The sequence below is a fragment of the Coenobita brevimanus genome, chromosome 38 (genome assembly GCF_032717465.1).
Source record: "Coenobita brevimanus isolate Jiangsu-jjx chromosome 38, ASM3271746v2, whole genome shotgun sequence".
Lineage (NCBI taxonomy): Eukaryota > Metazoa > Arthropoda > Malacostraca > Decapoda > Coenobitidae > Coenobita > Coenobita brevimanus.
This window is the reverse complement of record NC_136991.1, coordinates 41477290-41494421: the sequence shown is the minus strand read 5'-3', so window position 1 is coordinate 41494421 and position 17132 is coordinate 41477290.

The following is a 17132-nucleotide window of genomic DNA, read 5'->3' as shown; positions in this document are numbered from 1 at the left end:
ATAGCTTCACTGACCCTTCACTACAAACAAGCCCCCCTAAACTGAGTAACACTGTCTGCAAGAGGTGGCCAGAAACAAATCGCTTTCATGTCGTCCTGTCCCCTGCCATATCGCTGGCCTGCCCCCAGTCTACACACCCATCCCATATACCTCTCCACCCCATCCCTCCTTCACATCTTCGGCCTCCTCCTCCCTCTCCCCCCCCCTACACCTCACTCACATAAACTCTCCTATTTAATCTCTTGCTCTCTATCCTCTCCATACGGCCAAACCACCTCAGTGTATTTCTCCTATCGCTTTGTCATATCCACATCTACACTACAACGCTCCTTCACTTCCTCATTTGCCAGTCTGCCAGTCTGTCTCTCCATGCAACTCCACATGCTTCTCTCAAATAACTCATTTCCACTGCTCTCATTATTGACTTGTTCCCTTCTTGCAAGGTCAATGCCTCGCTTCCATACGTCAGAGTTGGGATCACAATACTATCATGCAGTGACTTCTTTACTTCCATACTCACCTCCCTGTTTCTCATCACTGCTTTCATTGAACCAACAACCTTCCTTCCCTGCTGTACCCTTTCAAGCACTTCATCCCCAAAAGTTCCATCCTTACTCATCACACTACCCAAGTACTTGAATGCACTCACATTCTCCATATCCTCACCATCCAACCTCGCTATGCATTCTGTGACTTCATTCCTCTCAAACACCATAACTTTACTCGTGTTTACATTAACTTTCAGATTCCTCTTCCTACACAGTGTTCCAAATTCATTCACTAAACCTTGCGACTCCCATTCATCTTCACTCAGCAGTACTGTATCATCAGCAAACAGCAACACAGGAATCATCCACATCTCACTCTCATTCATTACAGCGACCCTACATCAACTGCCCTACCTTGCATCTCCTTTACAACCCCATCCGTGTATATATTAAACAGCCATGGAGACATCACACAACCCTGTTTCAGTCCCAAATTGAGATCAAAGAACTCACTCAGCTCACCATCCACTCGCACCGTAGCCCTAGCTCCTTCGTACATACCATTCACAGCACTCAACAGAGTCCCCTCCACTCCATATATTATTAATACATTCCACATACCCTGCCTATCTGTTCTGTCATAAGCTTTCTCCAAGTCCATGAGGGCAGCATACACTTTCTCTCCCTTCTCTAGATACATCTCCACTAAACATCTTAGAACAAATCTCTGATCTACACACCCTTTTCCCTTCCTAATTCCCCCTTGTTCTTCTCCAGCTAGCTCCTTAGTTATATGCCTGACCCTATCAATGAGTATTCTACCATATATTTTTCCAGTCACACTAAGAAGGCAAATACCCCTATGGCTACCACATACTTCTCTCTTCCCCTTTTCTTTTGTATAAAGGAACAATTATACCTGATTTCCAGTCCTCCGGAACCCTTCCCTCGTTCCACGCCAGTCTACATAACTTCCATATCCACTCCACTTCATTCTCACTTCAGCATTTCACCACACACTCCATCAATTCTTGGGGCCTTTCCCATCTTGATATTCTTCATTGCTTCCACTACTTCTGCCCTACTAATCTCTTCCTCCCTCCTCTCATCTGTTCTTCTCCCAGCCATTCCCCAACCACTTATACTCACACTGCTTTCACTCGACAGTATATATTCAGCAAATCCTCAAAGTGCTCCTTCCATCTCCTCAGTTTCTCTCTCTTCTCCACCAATAATCTATTATTCCTATTTTTCACTCCCCTACTATTTCCCCTTTCACACTGCCTTTCTTTCTTTACCTCCTTCCAAAACAGTTTCTTACTCTCCTTCCATTTCACAGTCAGATTCCTCCCAAACTGTTCATCCACTTTCTTCTTACTCTCCCTCACCAATCTCTTCACCTCCCTTCTCCTGCCCACATATACCTCTCTCTTCTCTCTCTCATCTTCTCCCCTACGTCTACTCGCTAGCCATTCACTTTATGTCTTCTTCATTAGTTCCACAGCTCGTTTCACCCCATCATTCCACCATGCTGTCCCTTGCACACCCCTGCATCTTTTCCTCACTCCACAAACCACCTCACACGCTGTGCCTATCTCTCCGTGAATATCTTGCATACGTCTTCCACCGCATCCATCTGCTCTTACTCATACCTTCCCAATCTTTCTTCCACTATGCTCCTATACTCTGCCATTTTCTCACTGTCTTGCAACTTCTCCACTCTTCTCACAGGAGCTGTTTCCTCCTGTCTTCCCCTTCGTCTCTTCAACCATTTTTCTTTGCAGCCTTACCTTGGCCATCACTAAGTGATGGTCCGAGATTCCATTCCCCCACCCTCTCCACACTCTTGCATCCAACACTTGTCTTCTCATTCGTTCATCCACACACACGTAATCAATCATTGCCTTTCGTTCATCAAGTTCACCATCCATCCTCCTCATGACTCTTCATGTATACCTGTGGATCATCTTATGCCAAAAGGAGGTGTTAGCTAGTGCCAACCCTTTACCAGCACAGATGTCCACCAAAGCACTACCATTCCCATTTGCTTCAGGTGGCACACCCCACTGACCAACCACTCCATCCACTCGTACATTCCCAACTTTGCCATTCATGTCTCCAGTCAAAAACACTCTCTTGCTCCTCTCAAACTTGTCCATACATGCTTCTACATTTGGCCAAAACTCATCTTTCACTCTTGCCACTCGGTAAGAGTGTTTCTTACACTCTCCCAAATTCATTCACCAAGCCTTGCGGTTCCCCTTCGTCTTCACGTAACAGTACACTATCATTTGCAAACAACCTAATAGGAAGTTTCCAAACGCTGCTCTCTCTCTCTCATTAGGGCTGTCCCAACATCCACTGCCCTGCCTTGTATCTCTTCTATAACCCCATCCAGAAGCATATTGAACAACAATGAAGACATGAGACGTACCTGTTTCAGTCCAACATTCCGATATAAAAATCCACACAGTTCACTATGCACCTGCACTGCAGCTTTACAGCCGTAGTCTTAAACTGTGGGCAGGCATTCACCTTGTCCTGTTTGCATCATTTTGGTAGTCTTAACGCACGAAAGGGAGAGCGTTCTTCGGTGAACAAGAGAGGATTACTACAGCGTAGTACTGGAATCCGCGAGGACCCTAATAGCACCCCTTCGCGTGCCCCTTTGTCATATTATAGCAGCCTTGTGCGTAGAAAACTATGTAGAATTTGAAGGACCCTATGGTGTGTCTGATGGAAATTTTAAATTAATAATAAAAACATCGTGTAAAGAAATAAATAGACGTTTGATATTTTTATCGTTGTAAAAGACTCACCGCTTCTCCGGAGATGGTTGATTTACGACGAGATGAAAACAAAGATGAGGTAACTGTGTCCACTTTCTTTTTATTTCTCAATATTTCAGCCAAACTGTTTATCAGATATGGTGTATGACACTATTATAATTAGTTTGATTAGTACGTGAAATAATTCCTACGGTAAAGAATGGTCGAGTACTACCTGAACAGACGACTGGTGCACGGCAGGTTAGTTTGAATTACGAAGTCTCATGTTTGCGTTAGGTGAGCTTTTGCAAGCCCACACAATTTTGTTTTGGCTTGGCAGTAAATTTTTTGGTGTATTTTGATGTGATTTGAACGAATTTGGCTTTTATTTTCGGTGTTTGTCGTTGGTTTTCAAATTAAACTCCCCTCCGTGTCTTGGGGATGGGATTTCAAGGTTCTGGTTGGGAAAAATGGCTGAAACAAGCATTTGGGGCAGAAACATAGTCAGAATCGTTATGACCAGCCAATGCGTATTCGTAGGGTTATTACTTGACCGCATGAACCCCTTTGAAGCTATGTCTGACACCGAATTTTTCCTACGGTACAGGTTCTCCAAACCCTGTATGCATACTTCTATACAGAGTATTTAAGAACAAATGCCAATCTTCAATAATAGAAGAGGTAAGAATTGAAAACATTAATAGATTATATTGCGTATGAATCTTAGAAACTGCCTTATGTATTGTTTTTAAGATATGAATGTAAAAATTAGCAGTGTTATCAACTGTTTGCTGCGCCTACTCACACGAGGGGTGCGCTCTCGCGCTTTCAAAATTACCGCTTACGTAGAAGGTGTGAGCTTCCACTTCGAGCGGGGTGCGGGAAGGGTAACCCCTGCCCTCAGTTTCAAGACTATGGGTGTTAGCCACCTCATATATACTCTTCACGGCATTCAACAAATCCCATTTACTCCATATATTCTCAATATTTTCCACATTCCTTGTCTGTCTCTGTCATATGCTTTGTCCAAATCCATGAAGTCCTCATACAACTGTTTTTCCCTTCTGTAGAAACTTTTCCATTAAAGACCTAAGGATGAATATCTGATCCACACAACTTTTTCTCTTCTTAAAACCTCCCTGTTCTTCAATTGATTCCTCAGTTATTTCCCAAACTCTGACAGTAAGTATCCTACCATATACTTTTCCTATGACACTAAGTAAACAAATGCCCCTCTGATTACTGCACACTTCTTTTTCCCTTTTTCCTTAGTGCAGGGGAATAATTGTACTTGACACTCAATCTTCTGGGATTTTACCTTCCTCCCAGGCCAGTCTGCAAATCTTCTATATCCATTGTACCACTGTCTCTCCGTCGTTCATCAGCATTTCCCCACGCACTCCATCAATTCCTAGGGCTTTCCCCATTTTGATTTTCGTCATTGTTTCCAATACTTCCATCCTACTGATCTCTTCCTCCCCTCTCGCCTCCCTCCTTCTCCCAGCCATTCTCCAGCCACTTATACTGGCATTACTTTCATTCTCTATGTTTAACAATCCCATAAAGTGTTCTCTCTCTCCATCTGGTCACTTTTTCTCTCTTCTCCACTATCAGTGTACTATTTTGATCTATCATCCCCTACGAACTTCTTTATCACCCTTTCTAATTCTCTTCAACTCCGTCCAGAACATTTTCTTACGTACCCTCCACTTTACACTGAAATTTCTTCCAAATTCCTCGTTCACTCTCTTCATACTCTCTTACTAATCTTTTCACCTCTCTCTTCATTCTCTGTCTTACTAATCTTTTCACCTCTCTCTTCCTCATTCATGCTTCTGGTTCCCATCAAATCACTATATTCTTTCTTTTGCGCCACGGCTTGTCTCACCTCTTCATGTCACCATGCTGTTCTTGCACCCCCTTTCGTCTTCTCTTCACCCCACACACCACCTCACATGCTACACAGATTTCTTCTGTGCGTATCCTGCACACACCTCTCCCATCCGCTCCAAGAACATATTTACCCAGTCTTTTTTATATTCTGTCTTTTTTCCATCCTTTTGCAGCCTTTATGTCCTCCTCTGTATGGATTACTTTCTCCTGTCCTTTCCATCTATTCATGATCGCATTTGTACCTTGACTTTCACCACCACAATGTGGTGGTTAGAAAGTCCACTCCCCCATCCTATGTATGCTCTTGCATCCATTACATACCTTCTCATTCTCTCATCCACACGCACACAGTCAATCATTGCCTTCCACTCATTCAATCCACCACTCACCCTTCACATCGCGTTCCACTTTACCAACGTTTATCATGCACTCAGAAAAATTCAGTAGAGAGGAACGACGTACAATATCAGGTTGCAAAATACTACCAATCGTTTCCCTAGCATTTATCGGCATTCCTTTCTGTTTAGCATGTTTTAATCCCTGCCAGTGAATACCCATTACCCTTTGCATGACTCGCCCCCTCCCCCCTCCGGTTTAAAGCACACATACCATACCCCTTCAGTCCCGAGGCCTCTCCAGGCAAAATGAAATCGTATGACAGCAGTAAAGAATTCAATATCACGTATCATCATAGTGAGGAGACTAATGTTGCTTGTTTCTAACCTTTTCATTGACAGAGGTTTACCAGAACTAAGTAAAATCATCTGTCAGTATCATTATCATCGTCGTCATCGTAGTTGTAGTTGTAGTCACTGTTTTACCATTCAGACGGGGATAGAGTAATCCAGGAACAGAAAAGAAAAGAAGTCTCAGCCCAGTAAAAGCGTTCCACACATCCATCCACACCGCCTCGCAAGCCAAAGAATCCAAGCAAAATTCCTCTTCCTGATGCCTGTGGGATAGAGCTATTCCACTGAATTCCAGGTTTAGAAAAGGGTGCAACCTTTGTTAACTCCATATATACAGTAGTTTATCTATCTATTTTTTTCCTCTGCCAGTACTAGGAATAATGATGATATAAAGGTAATCTTATCAAACATCGATTTACTCCTTCAATCAGACGATGCATTCCTGTTTTTTTTTTTCTTGCCATCTCCAGACGATAGTGATCGGCATGACAGTTTTCGAACTGAGTATATATTAGCGGTGCCTAACTTCAGGTCGCGACAAAAATCAGGGTTGCGAGAGGCTGTGTGACACTTAATAAATGCAGGGTGTCCCAGGGGTAGTTTGTAGATAACTGGAGAGGTAAAAATCTCTTATTCTGAGTAACTAACATCATCATTATGGTGATGTCAGTGTTTCTGTTGGTTTGTTTCATGAGCTGAAATACGTAACCGTAGTTTAGTACCGTACATAATATAAGGGAAGATAACAGCCCTACACCCCTTGATGGCATTACATGATCAGATAGCTCCCAGTTACCAGTGGCTGGTGTGCTCTAACCACTAGACCACCAGGCTCCAGGAGTCGGATACTCAAACATATGTATGATCGAATCCTTGCCATACCTTAGATTATTTTTTCCAGGATGAAATTGACAGATTTTCATCACACTCTCTTCTCCTTATTCATCTTGCAGGAAACAGACATAACCCAAGATAGTTTTCCTCACCTAACCCATATTTGTTTGTATTGTTTGACATGACAAGACCCAGAGCCTTCCCTTTTTTTGTCATTTCTGGAAAAGAAGTCACAGTTACGACCGAGAAACGATCATAAAGTTGTTGGAGAATCCCACACCAGTATAACATCCCCAATTTACGAGCGCCTCACGGGCCCGCTCATAAGTCGCAACAGATGACTCGTGAATCCAGATGAAAGCGTCGATTATCCTTCAGGTTCTGTCCAGTATAATAGCAGAAACCTGTTCAATCTGACTTTTAAGCAGTTACTTTCTTTTGATGCCTTTTGACTTACATGCATGAGAGTTTGATGTGGCGCTAGGTTATGGGGAATCATTGCATTTTAGGTCGTGGTTTTCGAACATTATTAGGTCAGTAATTTCACCTGAATCATCTATTAACAGACAGGACAAAAATAAGGAAAGGAAGATCACCATGGGTCGCATCTATTAATGTTTTTAAGCTTAAGTTGTATAATAAGTTACTCGTCTTTTTATTTTAATGCATGCTCTGCCAAACACTTCACAAGCAAACCTTAGTAAATAATAACGCCAAAAAACACGATAACTAAAAATATTATCCGTGATATGTAGCTGCTGTCTGGGTATTTATTAAGCATAAGTAATTGGTTAAGGTCCTTTGTGAATACGGCCTCTGGCTTTTATGTGGATTACTAGCTGGCTTGAGGAACCCATTCCCACTAATGTATTTATAATCAACCCTTTGTGTGTGTGTGTGTGTGTGTGTGTGTGTGTGTGTGTGTGTGTGTGTGTGTGTGTGTGTGTGTGTGTGTGTGTGTGTGTGTCACCACAATCTGCTATCATAGAAAACGATATTTTGCACTGATTTATGTCTCCACGAGGACTAGGTTCTGGGTAGAGTGGGACAAGTGAATACCTCTATCTACACCCAGATCAGGAGGGATGGTTAGTGCCCCTCTCCCTGTATTGTAAGTTTCCTTTAATCATATAATGGATGACTGGATTGGGTGGTGTAGGCAGTGTGTTTGACGAGGATAGGGTATTGTAGATGGGCTGGCGGTGTAGGAAAGGGAGTGGTGTAGATAAGTGTTTGTTCCAGATGGGTGGTGTAGGTAGGTTGGTGGTGTAGTAAGTGGGTGTTCCACATGGATGGTGTAGGTAGATGGGTGGTATAGGTAAGTGGGTGTTCCAGATGTGGTGCAGGTAGGTTGGTTGTGTAGGTAGGTGGGTGGTGTAGGTGGGTTTGTGGTGTAGATAGTTTGTTACAGATGGGTGGTGTAGGTAGGCTGGTGGTGTAGGTAATTGTTTGTTGCAGATGGGTGGTGTAGGTAGGTTGATGGTGTAAGTAATTGTTCCAGATGGGTGGTGTAGGTAGGTTGGTGGTGTAGGTAAGTGGGTGTTCAAGATGGGTGGTGTAGGTTGTTGGGTGGTGTAGGTGGATAGTGTAAGTAGGTGGGTGGTGTAGGTAAGTGGGTGTTCCAGATGGGTGGTGTAGGAAGGTGGGTGGTGTAGGTAAGTGGGTGTTCCAGATGGGTGGTGTAGGTAAGTGGGTGTTCCAGATGGGTGGTGTAGGAAGGTGGGTGGTGTAGGTAAGTGGGTGTTCCAGATGGATGGTGTAGGAAGGTGGGTGGTGTAGGTAAGTGGGTGTTCCAGATGGGTGGTGTAGGAAGACGGGTGGTGTAGGAAGGTGGGTGAAACATTAATGTAGCTTACATCAACTAAAGTGAGCCAAAGGATAGCTTCATTAAAGAATGGTGTAGGAAGGTGGGTGTTGTAGGTAAGTGGGTGTTCCAGATGGGTGGTATAAATAGGTTGGTGGTGTAGACAGGTTGATGGAGTAGCACATTTACATTTTTCATAGTGATGCTTGTGGTGATGATGGTGGGGGTAGTGATGGTTGTGTGTAGTGGTGATCGTGGCTGTGATTGCGGCGGTAGTAATGATGTGATAGCAGTGATACTGGTAAGGATGATGGTGGAAGGTATGATTGTTGTAGTGATGATAGTCGTAGTGATGATGAAGTGATGATATTGAGAGTGATGACAGTGACAGTGATGATAGTGGCAGTGGTGATAGAGGTAGTGACCATAGCGGTCAGATGTGTTGATACATCACCATGTTGGGTCAACACTATCAGCACAGTGCAGGTACACTTCTCCATTCTTTGTTTTGCTTGTAGTTTGTAGTTTTGTTCTCATTGTATTTGCTTGTAGTTTGTAGTTTTGTTCTCACTGTATTCGCTTGTAGTTTGTAGTTTTGTTCTCACTGTATTCGCTTGTAGTTTGATTGATGAGTGTTGCTTGTAGAGCAGTCGTAGATTGTTTTGATTGTAATTTGTTCGTTGATTGTTGATTGAGACGTTAATTGGCTTCGTTTACCGCTGTCACCATTATCGATGTACGTAGTTCATTGTATTTTACTGTTGTAGCGGTTCAGGAGAGTAGTCTGCTGCGTATAAACTCGTTAGGCGTGGTTTGATTGTGGTTCGTTTTACCGCTGTTGTTTACCGTTGTAGCGGTTCAGGAGAGTCGTCTGCCGCATATAAACTCATTAGGCGTAGTTTGATTGTATACGGTTCGTTGTTACCGCTCGCCACCAGTGTCAGTGGACGTAGCCGAGGAGTTTAATTAAACAGAGAATGTAATCTGGTTGTATCGTTGGTGGGAGTGGCACAAGGAGAGAAAGTAATGGTGAGGCATTGTAGATGTCAGTGTAGGCCTTCTTTGTTCATTTGTCCTCTTCATATTTTAATTGGGGTGATGAAATAGGCAGATTGTGGTCGATGAAGTGTATTGTGAGACAGTTACTTGAATAAAAGTTAAGAGCTTGGCGTGACCCGTGTTTGGTTAGTAGCAGTTTGTGGTGGCTGCAGTCCTCCTACTTTACTCTCACTCTCCTACTCCCTATTGTTCTCTGGGAATCTCTTTCCTTCTCTGTCCTTCCTACATGTGATATCGGACTTGTATCCCCCTCTGGCTTCCGGCTAAAGTATGTGTGCGTACTTATGTCCGTGTGTGCGTATGTCGGTCATGTTTGCGGTGCATGATCAGAGGTATTTGGAATTCTTGATTAGTCTAGGCTAGGGGATGTGTAGTTGTCCCTTCCTGGGGAACTTCAGACATAACTGTAGTCGCGGCGGACGACTCTGAGGTTGTCATTATCGGACCCTAGCAACCTACCATTCAAAAGTGCGTCCCATTTCGTGTATAACATGAGATTTAAATGATTCATCTATAATATGTTCGTGTATAATAATATTCGTGTATAATATATTCTTGCATAATAATATGATTCATGTATAATATGATACGAAATCGGACGCACTTTTGAATGGTATTTTCCCAGGGTACGATAATGACAAACTCAGAGTCGTGCGCTGCGACTAGACCTGTTTTACATATCTAATATACTATAGCAGTAGCCGTGTGTGTGTGTGTGTGTTTTGGGCAGCCTAAACTACACATTCAAATCGCACCAAAGTTGGCACAAAAATCGCAAAAAATACGCTGATGTGAATAAATTTTGTCCCATCACGATTGAAAAACTTTTACTAATTTAATGAGCAATAACATTTTGACCAAAAAACGCTGCTTCCGAAGCCCGGCATAGGATCTCCGTAGATTTTCCCCCCCCAGAGGTAGAACTAAAATAAACGTGGTTTTCATTCCCGAAGCTGCAAATAACACAATCAGTTGGTTAGCTGCAAATATCCAAGTGACAGCGTTACACTACAACAGCACATAAACGCGAGAGCCCTCCGCAGGAGCAAGTGCGAGGGGTCCGAAGGGCCCACGAGCACTTGTTACTTATAGGTATATAGTTACATACCGTAGTTACATATAGTATTGTGTTATTATGCCTACAAAAGAAGGGTGCTGGGATTCAAAAAATGAATGAACAGAAGTGTGGCAGTGTAAGGGAAAATAACACGTCTTTAAAATAATAGCGGTAAGGTAAAAATAGATGGAAATTTTTGATGATTAAACGATATAAAATATACAGAAAGGAAGAGATATTAAAAGAAAATGGGATAAAAAAAAGAAAATACAAAGGGAGAACTACAAACAAGCGAAAATAAAAGATGAAAAGTAAATAAATGTTGTGGAGGAAGGCAGACGCGACCCCAACATAAAGTTTGATTGAACGTGTCTGGTGGGATGGTGGTTGTCCCATGTGGTGCGGGGACGATTTGAGAAAACTGATCCGTGGCACAACAGAGAGAGAGAGAGAGAGAGAGAGAGAGAGAGAGAGAGAGAGAGAGAGAGAGAGAGAGAGAGAGAGAGAGAGAGAGAGAGAGAGAGAGAGAGAGAGAGAGAGAGAGAGAGAGAGAGAGAGAGAGAGAGAGAGAGAGAGAGAGAGAGAGAGAGAGAGAGAGAGAGAGAGAGAGAGAGAGAGAGAGACGAAAAGAAAGACAGACTGACAGACAGGCAAGCAACCAGGGACAAACATACAGAGTTAGACATACAGATAGGCAGACAGACAGGCACAGATAGAGAAACAGACAGACAGAGACAGACAAAGGCTGACAGAGACGGACTGACGGACAGACAGACAGACAAAGACCAGACAGACAAACAGATACAGACAGATATACAGACAGACAGATAGATAGACAGACAGGCAGACTGAGACATACAGTGACAAATTCTGAGATTGACAGAAACACAGACAGACAAACAGACACAGACAGGGAGGGAGAGACAGAAAGAGACACAGACAGACAGAAAGGCAGACAGACGGACAGACTGACAGACAGAAAGAAAGACAGACAGACAGACAGACAGACAGACACAAACAAACAAACAAACAACAACAGATCGACAGACAGACAGACAAATATTGCAGAGACAGAGTCAGACAAAGACAGAGAAACAAAGACAGTAAGAGACCAACAGACAGAGACAGACAAAGACATAGACAGACAGACAGACAGACCAAGACAGAGCCAACCAGCCAGACAGACAAAAATAGAAACAGACAGACAGACAGATAGACAGACAGTCAGACAGATACACACATACGGACAGGCAGACTGACAGACAGACAGAGACAAGCAGGCATACAGACAGAGTGTATTTGTGTTCGTGTTCGTATTTGTGTGTGTGTGTGTGTGTGTGTGTGTGTGTGTGTGCTAGGGTACGTGCTCGTCGGTACTTGCGCCTTATGTGAATGTCTTTTAGGTGGACGGTGTCATGTCTTGAGAAGTATTTCAGATTTTCTCTGATCCGTTGCATATCCTGAGAATAGTTGAGAGAGAGAGAGAGAGAGAGAGAGAATGATCATAAGCCTGTCCGAATTGAACTTAAATTTGTTAGAGTTGACTGTAAACTAATTAAAAAGAAAGATGCCGTAATCATGAGTGTATTTGCTAATTTCATTCCTGGCCACCTCCGGTAAGCGTGGAAGAGGATCACTATCTTTCTGATGGGAAACAGGGATGCTGCTGCTGCTGCTGATGATGATGATGATGATGATAGTTTTCGCATTTTTATTTTTGGTCCATCTTTACTTTCGGATTCTACCTCATCCTCGTCTTTAGGATGGAAAAGTCTTTGGACTGATGATAGAGTCATAATGATGGTGATGGTAGTGGTGGTGATTGTATGGACGATGACAGATAATGATGGACATTAATACTGATGCTGATGATGCTAATGATGTTGATGATGTCTGTCTGGCCGATGGTGATAGTGATGATGACGTTGATTATAACTTTAATACATGTAGCACTTAATTAAAGGCAGTCATTGTTTAAATTACAAGACACAATCACCGCCTTACTCCCGAACACATATCAAGATATCACTGAAATTTAACTGGTCGGAATCTTCGTATCTTACCGAAGTGCATTAATTAAGTTGAAATCAATAACACCGTTATCGGAGCAGTAGCGAACATAATTAAAGCCATTTCCTAGACGGTTCCAGGTAGCGTGTGTTCCCTGAGGACGATGATATCTTTTTTAATCCGTTCTTGCTACCTGTAAATGCATGTGTTTACCTTTGGGGAAGCGAAATGAAGCGAAGAGGTTAGAAAAAGTTAACATTATGTTCCTTTACTGAGAAACGTCACCTGAAATCTAGTAGAGTCGTGTGTGTGTGTGTGTGTGTGTGTGTGTGTGAGAGTTTCAGTCGTTATGTGTGCCTGTACGTTTGTGTCTGTGTCTGTCCTTTTGTGGTTGAGTCTGCGTCCATTTGTTGTCTGACATTTTTCCCCTTTCGTGTCCCCGTCTGTTTGTGTCTGTGTCTGTTTTTGTCTGTGTCTGTGTCTGTTTCCGTGTATATGCTTGTCTCTGCCTGGTGTGTATCGTCAATTTACGACTTTATCGTGTGTGTCTGTGTGCCCATCTGTTCGTGTCTGTCTGTCTTTATCAGTGCACATTTGTCTGCTTCTGTGTCTATACCTGCATCTGTCTGCGATATTTTTTTACGCGCGCGCTGTATAATGAAGGAGATGCAGAAGCCAATAGACAGAGCCGATAAAGACAGTACCAGAGAAGGAGGTACGAAAACAGAGACAACAGGAGGGAACTATGGAATAAAGTATGAGAACTGGTGAAAGGAATGTTAATAACGAAGACAAAATGAAGGAATTCGAGATCGCCGTAAGAAGAGAAAGTAAGACATAGAACAAAGGAGGGAGTAAAGAGGGAAGTACCTGTCTAGAGATTCAGAGGTAATGGCGAAAGTAGAGAGAGTGAGTAAAAGAGAGAAGGAAAGTGATTGGAATGGAGAGGAGAATAAAGGGATTTAGAGAAGTGGGTATGAGAGAAGTGGGGATGGGAGAAGTCGGGATGAGTGAAGTGGGGATGGGAGTAGTCGGGATGAGTGAAGTGGGGATGGGAGTAGTCGGGATGAGTGAAGTGGGGATGGGAGTAGTCGGGATGAGTGAAGCGGGGATGGGAGTAGTTGGGATGAGTGAAGTGGGGATGGTACTAGTCGGGATGAATGAAGTGGGGATGGGAGTAGTCGGGATGAGTTAAGTGGGGATGGGAGAAGTGGGGATGAGTGAAGTGGGGTTGGGAGAAGGAGGAAAGGGAGAGGGGGGGAATGAGAGAAGTGGACATGAGAGAAGGGGGAATGGGAAAAGTGGAGATGAGTGAAGTGGGGATGAGAGAAGTGGGGATGGGAGAAGGGGAAAAGGGAGAGGGAGGGGGAATGAGAGACGTGGACATGTGAGAAGAGGACATGAGAGAAGTGGGGATGAGAGAAGGGGAACAAAAGAAGGCGAAAGGAGAGAAGGGAATAGAGGAGAAAAGAGGAGAGGAGAGGTGAGGTGAGGTGAGGTGAGGAGAGATCAGGGAGATGAGTCCAGACCAGAGATGAGGGGAGAAGAAGAGCAAAAAGAGGGCGTGAGAAGAGAGGAGGTGAGGAGAGGGTAAGAGAAGAAGGGAGAAGAGAAGACAGAGTGAGGGAAGCAAATCAGGGGATAATACACTTGAAGACAAAAACAGAGAAAGAAAAAGGAGATAAGAGACGAAAATCGAGGTCAAGAAAGTAGGAAAGAGATTGGGTGTGCTAAGCCGACTCCGCTCTTTCTTTACCCCTGCACAATTGTTGACTCTTATACAGGGATTTTATCCACCCCTGTGTGGAGTACAACTCCCATGTGTGGGGAGGCTCCCCACATACAGCTCTTCTCAATAGGGTGGAGTCAAAGGCTTTTCGTCTCATTAACTCTCCCCCTCTTACTGACTCCCTTCAATCTCTGTCTCTTCGCCGCACTGTTGCATCTTTATCTCTTTTCTATCGCTACTTTAATGGTCACTGCTCCTCTGAACTGTCTGCTTGCATTCCTTCACCTCTACGACGGGCGCGTAGCACCCGTCTGGCAGCAAACTCTCATCCCTTTTCTGTCCAACTCTCTAATGCAAGAGTTAACCGTTACTCCTAGTCTTTCATTTATGCAACAGGTCAGCCCTGGAACTGTCTCCCTCTGTCTGTATTTCCTGCTGCCTATGATCTCCAGTCTTTCAAACGCAGTGTGTCCAGGCATCTCAAAATGATCGGATCTTGAATTTGGCTCTCTATTGTATTTTGTTTTTCTCTTGGAGGGAACTGTTACTGCGGGCTCATGGCCTTTGGTTCCTTCTTCCTCGCATAAAAAAAAAAAAAAGAGAAAGAAAGACTATAAGGAATGCAAGAGTCAGAAGTTAATGGCATACGGACCAGAGCAGATAGGGAAAGAAAAAGAACAGAAAAAAAGAAAAGAGAAAGGAGTGAAGAAGAGGGAGTAGAAAAGTCATGTGATATAGAAAGAGGAACGAAAACTGAGAAGGTAAGAAAATAGAGAAACAAGAAAGAAACTGAGATGAGGTGTTAAAAGAGAGTCAGTGAAAGAATGCCAGCGAAAGGGGAGAGGGTAAACGGAGGGGTTCAAAGCAGAGTGAGATGGAAGAGTGTCAGGGAGAGAAGCAGAGGCGAGGGTAGAAGAGAATAGAGGGGAAAACACAAGGATTCGGATTAAAGCGACATAAAAGAGTGAAGGAGAGTGGAGGGGAGGAAAGGAGAGGAGCGAGGAAAAGGGAATACAGGAGCTAAACAGACTGAAAGAAAAGAGTTCTGAGGGGATTAAGAGAAAACGGTGGGGAATGCGGGTTGATTAAAATGATATTTATTTCTTATTGTTGCTACTACTGGACGTTTTATTCAGCTCTAGAAAGACACTGAACTGGAGGAGCTAGATGTAGGCTGCATTATCCCATTCAGTGCTTTTGGTCATCTGTAAGAAAGAAAAATTCGCCAGGATGTGCCAAAAAACGAATTATAAAATACGTCATTGGATTAAAGGAGTTAACTCTCACAATGGTATTCTGTTTTCACATTTTGTTCTTGCTCCTCCGAGACTATGTATTCGCAATAGGGAGTAGCTCTGACAATGTGAGGGTTACTGAGACTGTAAACTGTTTCATTCGGAAAGCGTCCTTTAAGCTGAGCAAAATTACATGGAGATAGCATGAATAAAAAAAAAAATGCGTCCTGCTTGGGACTAAAGGGGCTATATGGCTCCATGACAACTCATCTTCAATTATTTATTTTACTTTTAATGATTTAACCCATTCAGTACGATGGCGTCATATTCAGTACATTCTTGCTACCACTATAGGGGATTTATTTTCATCTGAGGGAACTGTGACACTCCCCGAATACTAAGTGGTGGATGCATGAAATTTGATGAGCTTTCACTATTAGGGAGAGATGGGTCTCCTTGGTTACTAGTCATTTTAGACTTCCAATATGAGCACACGTGGCCATCAACTGAGCTATAAAGAATTAAGAATATTTGCCAGATGAAAACAAACTGACTACAGACGGTTACATTTTGCTTCGTAAAAGGGGTCATGTGAAGGCCTGCTTAGCTAACCACATCTGCTTAGTTACGGTATTTTCATATCACATTTGCTTCCGTCTGTCGATTGCATTCATACTGAGGGAGACGTCTAGAAGAGAAGGGATGAATAGTCTTTGTACGTTTACTCTGTCTTTAGCCACTTCCGTACGATGTCCTATTCATTCTTGCTACTGCTAGACAACTGTATTAAACTGTTTGATATATGTACATGAATGAAAGTATGTTGTTTCAAATCCATCCAGCTGGAAAACCTTTCCCTAAGCTGAATCAGATCGTCAGGTGGAAAAAAGAATAAATAAAAAAGTGGTTATCGTACAGAATTGATTAGCAATCACTACGATTAAAAAAAACTGGCTCTTATCATCACCAGATGACCGTCTTCAGCTTGTGAAGGGCCTCTAGTACCGAAGGAATCTAAAAAGGTTGTATCTTATCTCTCTTATTCCATTTTCTGAACTAAAATAAATATAATTTTAAAAATACGTCCGTTTAACTCCTGCTTCCCGTTAACTCTAGTTTCCGTTTAACTCGTGTCATACCTTAAACTCATCACTTTTAGTATTGTCATTCAGTTAACTCGTCACCCTTTTATCTCTTGCCATCCTTTTAACTTTGCCATCCCTCCACCTCTTGCCATCTCTTTCATTTTTGGTATTCCTTTCACCCTTGTCATCCTTTTAACTTTTGTCTTTTTTTTAATTATTGTCATCCTTCGTAACTTACAGGCTTCTCATCCTTTCACGACAATGGCGTCTTATTGTAGTTTTGTCAGGCTGTTATCAGACGATTTTGTTCAGCCAAGGATGGCCATCTAGTAATGGAGTAGATAATGAAAGCTTCCCCTACAGTTGAAAAAGGCCCTCCTGAGCCCAGTGAAATCGTCTGGACATGGCAAGAAGAGAGTAAAAATGACGACTCTGGTTCAAGTAGTTAACCCTGTAATACTAGGATTTATTTTTCAAAATG